The 13,342-nt window shown below is 45.1% G+C and overlaps 1 protein-coding gene across 1 annotated transcript in view; it reads right to left on the minus strand.

Moving 5' to 3' along the window:
* The window catches only part of DHCR7 (7-dehydrocholesterol reductase), a 35,640-nt gene extending 35,255 nt beyond the window's left edge, over positions 1-385 (minus strand). Inside the window, exon 1 of the mRNA XM_069740095.1 lies at positions 181-385. The gene's annotated coding sequence lies outside the window, so the exon portion shown is untranslated. The remainder of the gene's footprint in view (positions 1-180) is intronic.
* Positions 386-13,342: the final 12,957 nt, after the last annotated feature.

The raw sequence follows: 13,342 nt of genomic DNA on the forward strand, positions 1-13,342 counted from the left end.
CATCTAATAATAATAATCTTTATTTATATAGCGCCAACATATTCCGCAGCGCTTTACAGTTTAACAGTTTCAAACACAACAGTCATATCATCTATCATCTTTGTTTCTATATTCATCTATTATCTTTCTTTCTATATGTATCTATCATCTTTCAAGAACAAAGAAAACTGCGGCACTCACCCCGTTGTTGCTGTGTGAACGTGTTCTTTATTGAAACATGGCTTTACGGAAGATCATACATCCAGCTAGGCAGCAGGTTTTACAGGAGGGTGCGGTGATGGAGCGTGGACGACGGCCGTTTCGCACTGAGTGTGCTTCAACGGGTCCAGGTCATTGGATATGTATTCAGCTTCACGCTTTTACTGCCAGAGCACCTGATGCCCACAAGCTGTTTGTGACGATTGCATGCAGTGAGTTCTAGTCCAAAGGAGTACACACTGCTCTAGTGCCGTCCCGCTCTCACCTTTCTTTGCATTTGAATCTATCATCTTTCATTCTTTCTTTTTTTTCTTTATGCATCTATTATCTTTCTTTCTTGTTTACTTAATTTTTTTTCTCATCTATTTATTTATTTCTCTCTCTTTCTATATGCATCTATCATCGTCCTTTCTATAAGCATCCATCATCTTTCTCACCTTTCTTTCTTTCTTTCTCTCTCTCTCTCTCTTTCTTTCTTTCTTTCTTTCCTTCTTTCTTCCTCATATCTATTCATCTGTCATTTAAGATGCAACAACAGCTCTAGAGTCAAAGGATAGGTGCCAAACCAATGGTTGTAGTAGCCCAAAAACCTTGTCATATAAAAATTAAAAAAAAAAGCCGGCACTCAAAAATGAAAAATTATCAAAAGTCCAGTGAAACTTTTAATAAGCCATATGTTTTGTAAATATTTTTCCCAGCAATATTCACTCCTGAAGGATGATGATGGAACTTGATATTCTGATTCAAGGATGATTTTGATTACAAACTAAAATACAACCGTTTCGACTTCTTAGAGTCTTCCTCAGGTATAATGTCATGCATCAAGCCATATGTGCAATAGGCAACTTTTGGACTCCACAGAGCTTTTCTCAAAACTACAGAAAACCGCTGATGGTGTAGAGGAAAACTTCCCTGGGTGCTCCTGTGACAATGTTTTCCCGTTTGTCTCTATACATTCAGCCCCAGGTGTATGTCAAATGTGACCGCTACAGCCTGTGATAGACTGCTGCCAGACTGTCATTGATACAATCATATACTGTATACTGAAACATTAATTTGTATAGGGTGAGAGGTTCATCAAGGATGATCTTCTTTCCCCATTACAATAACACGTATGCAGGCTCGAACTGGCCCACCAGAGAACTGGTGATGGGCAATGATGGTGAGGGGAGGCAGTGATGGGCAATGATGGTGGGGGAGGCAATGATGGAGATGATGGGCAATGATGGTGAGGGGAGGCAATGATGGAAGTGATAGGCAATGATGGTGGGGCCTCCAATGATGGAGGTGATGGGCAATGATGGTGAGGGGAGGCAAAGATGGAGGTGATGGGCAATGATGGTGAGGGGAGGTGATGGGCAATGATGGTGAGGGGAGGTAGTGATGGGCAATGATGGTGGGGGAGGCAATGATGGAGGTCATAGGCAATGATGGCGGGAAGGCAATGATGGTGGGGGAGGCAATGATGGAAGTGATGGGCAATGATGGGGGAATGCAATGATGGAAGTGATGGGCAATGATGGTGGGGGAGGCAATGATGGAGGTGATGGGCAAAGATGGGGGAGATGATGTTGGAGATGATAGGCAATGATAGGGAGGGGAGGCATTGATGGAAGTGATGGGCAATGATGGTGGATGAGGCAATGATGGAGGTGATGGGCAATGATGGTGATGGGAGGCAATGATGGTGATGGGAGGCAATGATGGTGAGGGGAGGAAGTTATGGGCAATGATGGTGGGGGAGGCAATGATGGGCAATGATAGTGGGGGAGGCAATGATGATGGGAGGAGGCAGTGATGGAAGTGATGGGCAATGGTGGTGAGGAGGCAATGATGGTGAGGGGAGGCAATGATGGAAGTGATGGGCAATGATGGTGGGGCCTCCAATGATGGAGGTGATGGGCAATGATGGTGAGGGGAGGCAAAGATGGAGGTGATGGGCAATGATGGTGAGGGGAGGTGATGGGCAATGATGGTGAGGGGAGGCAGTGATGGGCAATGATGGTGGGGGAGGCAATGATGGAGGTCATAGGCAATGATGGCAGGAAGGCAATGATGGTGGGGGAGGCAATGATGGAAGTGATGGGCAATGATGGGGGAATGCAATGATGGAAGTGATGGGCAATGATGGTGGGGGAGGCAATGATGGAGGTGATGGGCAAAGATGGGGGAGATGATGTTGGAGATGATAGGCAATGATGGGGAGGGGAGGCAATGATGGTGGATGAGGCAATGATGGAGGTGATGGGCAATGATGGTGATGGGAGGCAATGATGGAAGTGATAGGCAGTGATGGTGAGGGGAGGAAGTTATGGGCAATGATGGTGGGGGAGGCAATGATGGGCAATGATAGTGGGGGAGGCAATGATGATGGGAGGAGGCAGTGATGGAAGTGATGGGCAATGGTGGTGAGGAGGCAATGATGGTGAGGGGAGGCAATGATGGAAGTGATAGACAATGATGGTGGCAGAGGCAATAATTGAGGTGATGGGCAATGATGGTGAGGGGAGACAATGATGGAAGTGATGGGTAATAATGGTGGGGGAGGCAATGATGGAGGTGATGGGCAATGATGGTGAGGGGAGGAAGTTATGGGCAATGATGGTGGGGGAGGCAATGATGGGCAATGATAGTGGGGGAGGCAATGATGATGGGAGGAGGCAGTGATGGAAGTGATGGGCAATGGTGGTGAGGAGGCAATGATGGAGGTGATGGGCAATGATGGTGAGGGGAGGCAATGATGGAAGTGATAGACAATGATGGTGGCGGAGGCAATAATTGAGGTGATGGGCAATGATGGTGAGGGGAGACAATGATGGAAGTGATGGGTAATAATGGTGGGGGAGGCAATGATGGAGGTGATGGGCAATGATGGTGAGGGGAGGCAATGATGGAAGTGATGGGCAATGATGGTGGGGGAGGCAATGATGGAGGTGATGAGCAATGATGGTGAGGGGAGGCAATGATGGAAGTGATGGGCAATGATGGCGGTGGGGGGGCAATGATGGTGGGGGAGGCAATGATGGAGGTGATGAAATGGACAACGATGGTGGTGGGGGAGGAGGCAATGATGGAGGTGGTGGAATGGGCAGTGGTGGGGAGAATGATAGGGGTAGTGGGGGAGAAGGCAATGATGGAGGTGGTAACATAGTAACATAGTAACATAGTTAGTAAGGCCGAAAAAAGACATTTGTCCATCCAGTTCAGCCTATATTCCATCATAATAAATCCCCAGATCTACGTCCTTCTACAGAACCTAATAATTGTATGATACAATATTGTTCTGCTCCAGGAAGACATCCAGGCCTCTCTTGAACCCCTCGACTGAGTTCGCCATCACCACCTCCTCAGGCAAGCAATTCCAGATTCTCACTGCCCTAACAGTAAAGAATCCTCTTCTATGTTGGTGGAAAAACCTTCTCTCCTCCAGACGCAAAGAATGCCCCCTTGTGCCCGTCACCTTCCTTGGTATAAACAGATCCTCAGCGAGATATTTGTATTGTCCCCTTATATACTTATACATGGTTATTAGATCGCCCCTCAGTCGTCTTTTTTCTAGACTAAATAATCCTAATTTCGCGAATCTATCTGGGTATTGTAGTTCTCCCATCCCCTTTATTAATTTTGTTGCCCTCCTTTGTACTCTCTCTAGTTCCATTATATCCTTCCTGAGCACCGGTGCCCAAAACTGGACACAGTACTCCATGTGCGGTCTAACTAGGGATTTGTACAGAGGCAGTATAATGCTCTCATCATGTGTATCCAGACCTCTTTTAATGCACCCCATGATCCTGTTTGCCTTGGCAGCTGCTGCCTGGCACTGGCTGCTCCAGGTAAGTTTATCATTAACTAGGATCCCCAAGTCCTTCTCCCTGTCAGATTTACCCAGTGGTTTCCCATTCAGTGTGTAATGGTGATATTGATTCCTTCTTCCCATGTGTATAACCTTACATTTATCATTGTTAAACCTCATCTGCCACCTTTCAGCCCAAGTTTCCAACTTATCCAGATCCATCTGTAGCAGAATACTATCTTCTCTTGTATTAACTGCTTTACATAGTTTTGTATCATCTGCAAATATCGATATTTTACTGTGTAAACCTTCTACCAGATCATTAATGAATATGTTGAAGAGAACAGGTCCCAATACTGACCCCTGCGGTACCCCACTGGTCACAGCGACCCAGTTAGAGACTATACCATTTATAACCACCCTCTGCTTTCTATCACTAAGCCAGTTACTAACCCATTTACACACATTTTCCCCCAGACCAAGCATTCTCATTTTGTGTACCAACCTCTTGTGCGGCACGGTATCAAACGCTTTGGAAAAATCGAGATATACCACGTCCAATGACTCACCGTGGTCCAGTCTATAGCTTACCTCTTCATAAAAACTGATTAGATTGGTTTGACAGGAGCGATTTCTCATAAACCCATGCTGATATGGAGTTAAACAGTTATTCTCATTGAGATAATCCAGAATAACATCCCTCAGAAACCCTTCAAATATTTTACCAACAATAGAGGTTAGACTTACTGGCCTATAATTTCCAGGTTCACTTTTAGAGCCCTTTTTGAATATTGGCACCACATTTGCTATGCGCCAGTCCTGCGGAACAGACCCTGTCGCTATAGAGTCACTAAAAATAAGAAATAATGGTTTATCTATTACATTACTTAGTTCTCTTAGTACTCGTGGGTGTATGCCATCCGGACCTGGAGATTTATCTATTTTAATCTTATTTAGCCGGTTTCGCACCTCTTCTTGGGTTAGATTGGTGACCCTTAATATAGGGTTTTCATTGTTTCTTGGGATTTCACCTAGCATTTCATTTTCCACCGTGAATACCGTGGAGAAGAAGGTGTTTAATATGTTAGCTTTTTCCTCGTCATCTACAACCATTCTTTCCTCACTATTTTTTAAGGGGCCTACATTTTCAGTTTTTATTCTTTTACTATTGATATAGTTGAAGAACAGTTTGGGATTAGTTTTACTCTCCTTAGCAATGTGCTTCTCTGTTTCCTTTTTGGCAGCTTTAATTAGTTTTTTAGATAAAGTATTTTTCTCCCTATAGTTTTTTAGAGCTTCAGTGGTGCCATCCTGCTTTAGTAGTGCAAATGCTTTCTTTTTACTGTTAATTGCCTGCCTTACTTCTTTGTTTAGCCACATTGGGTTTTTCCTATTTCTAGTCCTTTTATTCCCACAAGGTATAAACCGCTTACACTGCCTATTTAGGATGTTCTTAAACATTTCCCATTTATTATCTGTATTCTCATTTCTGAGGATATTGTCCCAGTCTACCAGATTAAGGGCATCTCTAAGCTGTTCAAACTTTGCCTTCCTAAAGTTCAATGTTTTTGTGACTCCCTGACAAGTCCCCCTAGTGAAAGACAGGTGAAACTGCACAATATTGTGGTCGCTATTTCCTAAATGCCCAACCACCTGCAGATTTGTTATTCTGTCAGGTCTATTAGATAGTATTAGGTCTAAAAGTGCTGCTCCTCTGGTTGGATTCTGCACCAATTGTGAAAGATAATTTTTCTTGGTTATTAGCAGAAACCTGTTGCCTTTATGGGTTTCACAGGTTTCTGTTTCCCAGTTAATATCCGGGTAGTTAAAGTCCCCCATAACCAGGACCTCATTATGGGTTGCAGCTTCATCTATCTGCTTTAGAAGTAGACTTTCCATGCTTTCTGTTATATTTGGGGGTTTGTAACAGACCCCAATGAGAATTTTGTTACCATTTTTCCCTCCATGAATTTCAACCCATATGGACTCGACATCCTCATTCCCTTCGCTAATATCCTCCCTTAAAGTGGACTTTAGACAAGACTTTACATAGAGACAAACCCCTCCTCCTCTCCGATTTTTACGATCCTTTCTAAACAGACTGTAACCCTGTAAGTTAACTGCCCAGTCATAGCTTTCATCTAACCATGTCTCGGTTATTCCCACTATGTCAAAGTTACCTGTAGATATTTCTGCTTCTAGTTCTTCCATCTTGTTTGTCAGGCTTCTGGCGTTTGCGAGCATGCAGTTTAGAGGATTTTGTTTTGTTCCAATCTCCTCACTGTGGATTGTTTTAGAAATGTTCTTACCTCCCTTCTGAGTATGTTTTCCTGGGTCGTCTTTGTTCGAGTCTAATGTTTTTCTTCCCGTCCCCTCTTCTTCTAGTTTAACGCCCTCCTGATGAGTGTAGCGAGTCTTCTGGCGAATGTGTGTTTCCCAGGTTTGTTGAGGTGATGAGGAAAATAATGGGGGTAGAGAGGGGCTGCATTATACTTTATGAGGGGGCTGTATTATATTCTGTGGGGGGACTGCATTATTCTCAGGGGACTACATTATGTTCTGGGGGGCTGCATATTACTATATGAGGGGGCTACAGTGTACTCTATGGGGGGCTGCATTATATTCTGTGGTGGGGCTGTATTATTCTCTAAAGGGACTGCATTATATTCTGGGGCTACATATTACTATATGAGGGGGCTACAGTATACTCTATGGGGGGCTGCATTATTCTCTCAGGGGACTACATTATATTCTGGGGGCTACATCATACTATATTAGGGGGCAGCATTATGCCCTATGAGGGGGCTACAGTATACGCTATGGGGGGCTGCTTTATATTCTGTGGTGGGGTGCATTATACTATATGAAGGGGGCTGCATTATACCCTAAGAGGGTGCTACATTATTTTCTATGGTGGGGACGGCGTTATACCTGAGGGGGTTGCATTATATTTTGTGGCGTGCTGCATTATATTCTATGAGGGAGGCTACATTATATTCTATCAGGGGGATACATTATATTCTATCAGGGGGCTACTTTATGAGAGGGGCTACACCAACCCCTGCTACGTAATTAAGATGTGTATGTAACGCTCGCTCCGAGACTGGTTGGCGCGGGCACCTGGGGGTGTGGCCCCACTGGACCACAGACCGAACTTCCCTGGAAGGGGCGTAACTAAGTAGCTTCCTAGGTGTTCGCTGGAGCCTCTGATGGTGAGGTCAGACTTGTGCAATAGGAAGCTACCAGGTACCACTCCAGGGTGGAGTCGGACTGTGGATGCTGATCCCACCGGGGACAAGACACGGGCAGGCAGGCACGGCTGTGACACTGGCTGACAGACGGGTATGGCAGAGGCCCTGACGGGCGGACTGGCTTGACGGAGATACAGGCAGGCAGACGGGCGCGGCTGGCACTCAGGCAGACAGGTGGGCACGGCTGGCACTGGCAGACAGGACTGATACTCTGGTAGGAACTGGTATTCAGATGGATGTGTGGAAACAGGAAAGAACCTGTTCAGACTGGAGAATATAAAGGAACAGGTAGAGACCTGTATGGAAAGTTGCAGAATAAAGATAGAGCAAGAGTGGAAGCAAAGCTGAATCGCAGGAGGCGGAGTACGAGTAGAAGGTGGAGCTATGAGCAGAGAAGGAGAAGGCAGAGCCAAGGACGGAGCCGCAGGAGGTGGAGCCAAGAGCGGAGACGCTGGAGGCGGAGCCAAGAGCGAAGACGCTGGAGGCGGAGCCAAGAGCGGAGACGCTGGAGGCGGAGCCAAGAGCGGAGACGCTGGAGGCGGAGCCAAGAGCGGAGACGCTGGAGGCGGAGCCAAGAGCTAAAGACGTAGAACCGCAAGGAGCGGTGCCAGGTGGAACCGCAAGGAGCGGAGCCGTAGAGCAAAGCCACAGAGAGCGGAGCAAGGTCAGAGAGCAGAGCTGAGAGAAAAGCTGAGAGACACAGAGCCACCGTTTGTGGTAGAACTGAGCAGAGAGAAGCAGAGCCACAGACAGTGGCGAACAGAGCAGAAAGATAAGGCAGAGGTACACACAGCTGAGTGGGAAATGACTAATGACAAAGAAGGAGCAGGGACGGACATAGACCAGAGTACCGGCAGGAACAGACACGGATACACAAACAGAACACAGATGAAGGCCTGCAATAGTGCAGCCCTCAGAGACAGGAAACACACGACCTGGCAGCTCAATAGCAAATGCTAACTGAGGGGAATAGTTTGCTCAGGCATCCTCCAATGGGTGAGGATGCCTTAAGTATCAGAGGCCTCAAGGCTATTGGCCAGAAGCACTTTAGGGAGGTGCACACAGTCTCAATAAGAATCCGGAGTGGCTGGCGCCGCCCCCCTATGCACACAGCCAGGAAGTGTACACAGAGCAGGCCGCCATGAAGCACATGGCATGGAACCAGCAGCAGACAGATCTCACAGCATGGCACTGGGTGAGTGAGTAGATGTAACAGGCAGGTGGGGAATGGAAGGCCATGCAGTGATGCCGGCAGGGTTGTTACAGTGTACTACCTTATATTATACCATATTAGCGTGTTTTACCGCACAATTGGTGGTCTTGTTTTTATTTCTATGTAGCTACAGAGTGGGCCCCAAGAATGTTTTTCTCTGGTGGGCCCAAGGTGCTCCGGTCCGACGCTGCACTTATGAAAGATCCTCCTCTCTTTGTTCACTTTTCAGCTCGGCCCACAGTGTAATATGTATTTATTGGGTCCGGCATGTCTGATCTTGGACAGCCAATACTTTTGTTCTCGGACAGATAAGCCGCCACTAGTGAAGACTGGCAGCAGCTCTCTCATATGAAAACTGAAGGATCGCTCAGGAGGACAAGAGCTCAACTGTGTATAGAGAAGTCAGGAGAGATGGCGGCTGGCTGATGAACGATCAGTCAAACAATCGTTTGGCTAACAGCAATCTATTGTGTAAGGGGCCCCTTACCTTGGTGTGTCATTTATGTCACACCTACTGATCGCCAAAACAGGACGCTTTCTCCTGACCATTGCCAGGAGGAGGTCCGCTCTTCTCTGTTGATGGGGCACAACTGCCAACATCAAGCTGATTGACAGCCACTACCCCCTGCCTAACTGCCTGTTAGTCCCTAGGTCCATAGTAAAAAAAAAATGGTCCCGGACAACCCCTTTACAAGGTGCAGCATAAGAGGCAGGAGAAATACATACTCGGCAAACCCGGCTGCCCAGGGCGCTTTACCTTGTTTAATGTTGATCTATGTGAACCCTAAACAGAAACATGTTCTCTCAAGTCTTGTTCAGGAGAACATACATTCTTTTGTTTTAGGCAATACAACCATGTGGACGTTAAACAAATGTGTTACACAAGAAAAATGTGTTATACTAGAGAAAAAAATCCTTTGGGTCAGACTCCCATGAGGGTAACTACAGGGGGCACAAAGTTTTCAGCCTATCCACTTTATATTTGGAGGGGTGCATTATTAATGAGGTGACTCTAGGGGGGCAGCATTATGGCCCATCTCATCAATGCACCCGAATGGCACAATATTAAAAAAAAGGAATAAATTAAACACTCCTCCATAACCAGGTAGATTTGCTATTAATGACTCGAGGAAAGTGTTTTACAATCCTTATGAAAACTGTAATACTGGCCATATTAGTAGTCGTGAATAAATATTGCTATTTCATAGGCAAATATTTAGCATGAATGAGTCATACTAGGACTGAAAGAAAATACTTTGCAAAAAAATCACTAAGTATATAGCCGGAACTTTGAAGCATTCAAGGTGCAGAAAAAATGTCCATTGACTTCATAGCTGACTCAATGAGGAGGTATGTGCCCTATAAAAAACAGTAACACCCAGTAATTGGGGTAACCCCCAGCCTGTCTAGCAACAGGTGTAAATATACACTGGTAATAATATCCCTGACTTAAATCACTTTATACATAGAGAAGGCCCCTTTGTTCGATGCACCAATGGGGGGCCCAGTGGTCTATAAACACACCTGTATAGGTGCAGATGCCTGCAGTGGTTTTTGTCTGTTTTATATGTGGCATGTATATGAAAGTTACTTTATTGATGGCATGTATGGCACAAGCCAATAAAGAGCAGTCATTATCTACTGTGCGTCCAAGCAGAATATGAATGAGCAATACTTCTCTTGGGCTCTGTTTCCTTAATTTTCTGCTTGGTGTTATAATTTATTACAGTGAATTAAAATTTGCTAAATAGATGCAACCCCAACACTATTATAGGGCCGGTATTAGAATGTGAAACAGGTTCTAACATTACACTGTTCCCAGTATTTACCGTCACATGATTTTGTGATTGCAAACCTCCATAATAAAACTAGTAGAAAAGTTTGGGTACCTGGCTACCAATACAGAGAAATAACTACGCTAGTGGTGGCTGTATGATTCTGTATGCTGTAAACTCTCCTTAATGGTGGCTGTATAAATAAATACGCACATAGTGAGCTCCCCCTAGCAATGGCTGTATATACCTGCACACATTGAGTTCCTCCTAGTGGTGGTTGTGTAAACCTATATACCGTAATTTCCCCATAGAGGTGGCAGTAGAAAGTGTATGCAGTGAACTACTAGTGGTGGCAATATACTGTATATCTATATGCAGCTGGCTCCTTCTAGAGGGGGCTGTATTAATCTACAATGGTGTCAAAAAGTAACCCGCAGGCCCTGGCGAGTCTCTGCTACTGCCCATAGAAAGACACATCCCATAGAAAGGTGGATAAGGCAACCATACCAACGCAAGTTCACTGTGCATGCATCCAGTCTGTGACAGATTCCCTTTGAGCCATTCAGAGGGGAACTTGCTGGTGTGTTTTCGATCATTGTACTGCTCGATAACCCAAGTGCGCTTCAGCTTGAAGTCACAAACAAATGGCCGGACATTCTCCTTCAGGATTTTTGGGTAAACAGCAGAATTCATGGTTCCCTTTAACACAGCAAGTCTTCCAGGTCCCGAAGCAGCAAAACCGCCTCATACCATCACACTACCACCACCATATTTTACTGTTGGTGTGATGTTCCTTTTTTTAAATGCTGTGTTACTTCTACGCCAGTTGTAATGGGAAATTTGTCTTGTTTCGTCAGTCCAGAGCATTCTCCCAAAAGTCTTGGCGATCACCAAGATGTTTTCTGGCAAAACTGAGACAAGCCTTTGTTTTTATTGCTCAGCAGTGGTTTTCATGTTGGAACTCAGCCATGCAGGCCATTTTTCCCCGTCTCTTTCTTATGGTAAAGTCATGAACACTGACCTTAATTGAGGCAAGTGAGGCTGCAGTTTTTTTTTTAATTTTGTTCTGGGGTCTTTTGTGACCTCTTGGATGAGTCATTGCTGCGCTCTTGTGGTAATTTTGGTGGGCAAGCCACTCCTGGGAAGGTTCACCACTGTCCCATGTTTTCGCCATTTGTGGATAATGGCTCTCACTGTGGTTCACTGAAGTCCCAAAGCTTTAGAAATGGCTTTATAACCTTTTCCAGACTGATACAGTGGGGCAAAAAAGTATTTAGTCAGTCAGCAATAGTGCAAGTTCCACCACTTAAAAAGATGAGAGGCGTCTGTAATTTACATCATAGGTAGACCTCAACTATGGGAGACCAACTGAGAAAAAAAAATCCAGAAAATCACATTGTCTGTTTTTTTTTTAATCATTTTATTTGCATATTATGGTGGAAAATAAGTATTTGGTCAGAAACAAACAATCAAGATTTCTGGCTCTCACAGACCTGTAACTTCTTCTTTAAGAGTCTCCTCTTTCCTCCACTCATTACCTGTAGTAATGGCACCTGTTTAAACTTGTTATCAGTATAAAAAGACACCTGTGCACACCCTCAAACAGTCTGACTCCAAACTCCACTATGGTGAAGACCAAAGAGCTGTCAAAGGACACCAGAAACAAAATTGTAGCCCTGCACCAGGCTGGGAAGACTGAATCTGCAATAGCCAACCAGCTTGGGATGAAGAAATCAACAGTAGGAGCAATAATTAGAAAATGGAAGACATACAAGACCACTGATAATCTCTCTCGATCTGGGGCTCCACGCAAAATCCCACCCCGTGGGGTCAGAATGATCACAAGAACGGTGAGCAAAAATCCCAGAACCACGCGGGGGGACCTAGTGAATGAACTGCAGAGAGCTGGGACCAATGTAACAAGGCCTACCATAAGTAACACACTACGCCACCATGGACTCAGATCCTGCAGTGCCAGACGTGTCCCACTGCTTAAGCCAGTACATGTCCGGGCCCATCTGAAGTTTGCTAGAGAGCATTTGGATGATCCAGAGGAGTTTTGGGAGAATGTCCTATGGTCTGATGAAACCAAACTGGAACTGTTTGGTAGAAACACAACTTGTCGTGTTTGGAGGAAAAAGAATACTGAGTTGTATCCATCAAACACCATACCTACTGTAAAGCATGGTGGTGGAAACATCATGCTTTGGGGCTGTTTCTCTGCAAAGGGGCCAGGACGACTGATCCGGGTACATGAAAGAATGAATGGGGCCATGTATCGTGAGATTTTGAGTGCAAACCTCCTTCCATCAGCAAGGGCATTGAAGATGAAACGTGGCTGGGTCTTTCAACATGACAATGATCCAAAGCACACTGCCAGGGCAACGAAGGAGTGGCTTCGTAAGAAGCATTTCAAGGTTCTGGAGTGGCCTAGCCAGTCTCCAGATCTCAACCCTATAGAAAACCTTTGGAGGGAGTTGAAAGTCCGTGTTGCCAAGCGAAAAGCCAAAAACATCACTGCTCTAGAGGAGATCTGCATGGAGGAATGGGCCAACATACCAACAACAGTGTGTGGCAACCTTGTGAAGACTTACAGAAAACGTTTGACCTTTGTCATTGCCAACAAACGATATATTACAAAGTATTGAGATGAAATTTTGTTTCTGACCAAATACTTATTTTCCACAATAATATGCAAATAAAATGATAAAAAAACAGACAATGTGATTTTCTGGATTTTTTTTCTCAGTTTGTCTCCCATAGTTGAGGTCTACCTATGATGTAAATTACAGACGCCTCTCATCTTTTTAAGTGGTGGAACTTGCACTATTGCTGACTGACTAAATACTTTTTTGCCCCACTGTATATCTCAATTACTTTGTTTCTCATTTGTTCCAGAATTTATTTGGATTGTGGCATGATGTCTAGCTTTTGAGGATCTTTTGGTCTACTTCTCTTTGTCAAGCAGGTCCTGTTTAAATGATTTCTTAATTGAGAACAGGTGTAGCAATAATCAGATGTCATGCTGTGACCGTCTTCAGTAAGGAAGAGGGGGCCTCAAACTGTTCCTGGAACTGGGACCCTAACTATCCCTGTCCCTAGGGTACTCTTG

Source organism: Ranitomeya imitator, chromosome 9 (assembly GCF_032444005.1).
Source record: "Ranitomeya imitator isolate aRanImi1 chromosome 9, aRanImi1.pri, whole genome shotgun sequence".
Lineage (NCBI taxonomy): Eukaryota > Metazoa > Chordata > Amphibia > Anura > Dendrobatidae > Ranitomeya > Ranitomeya imitator.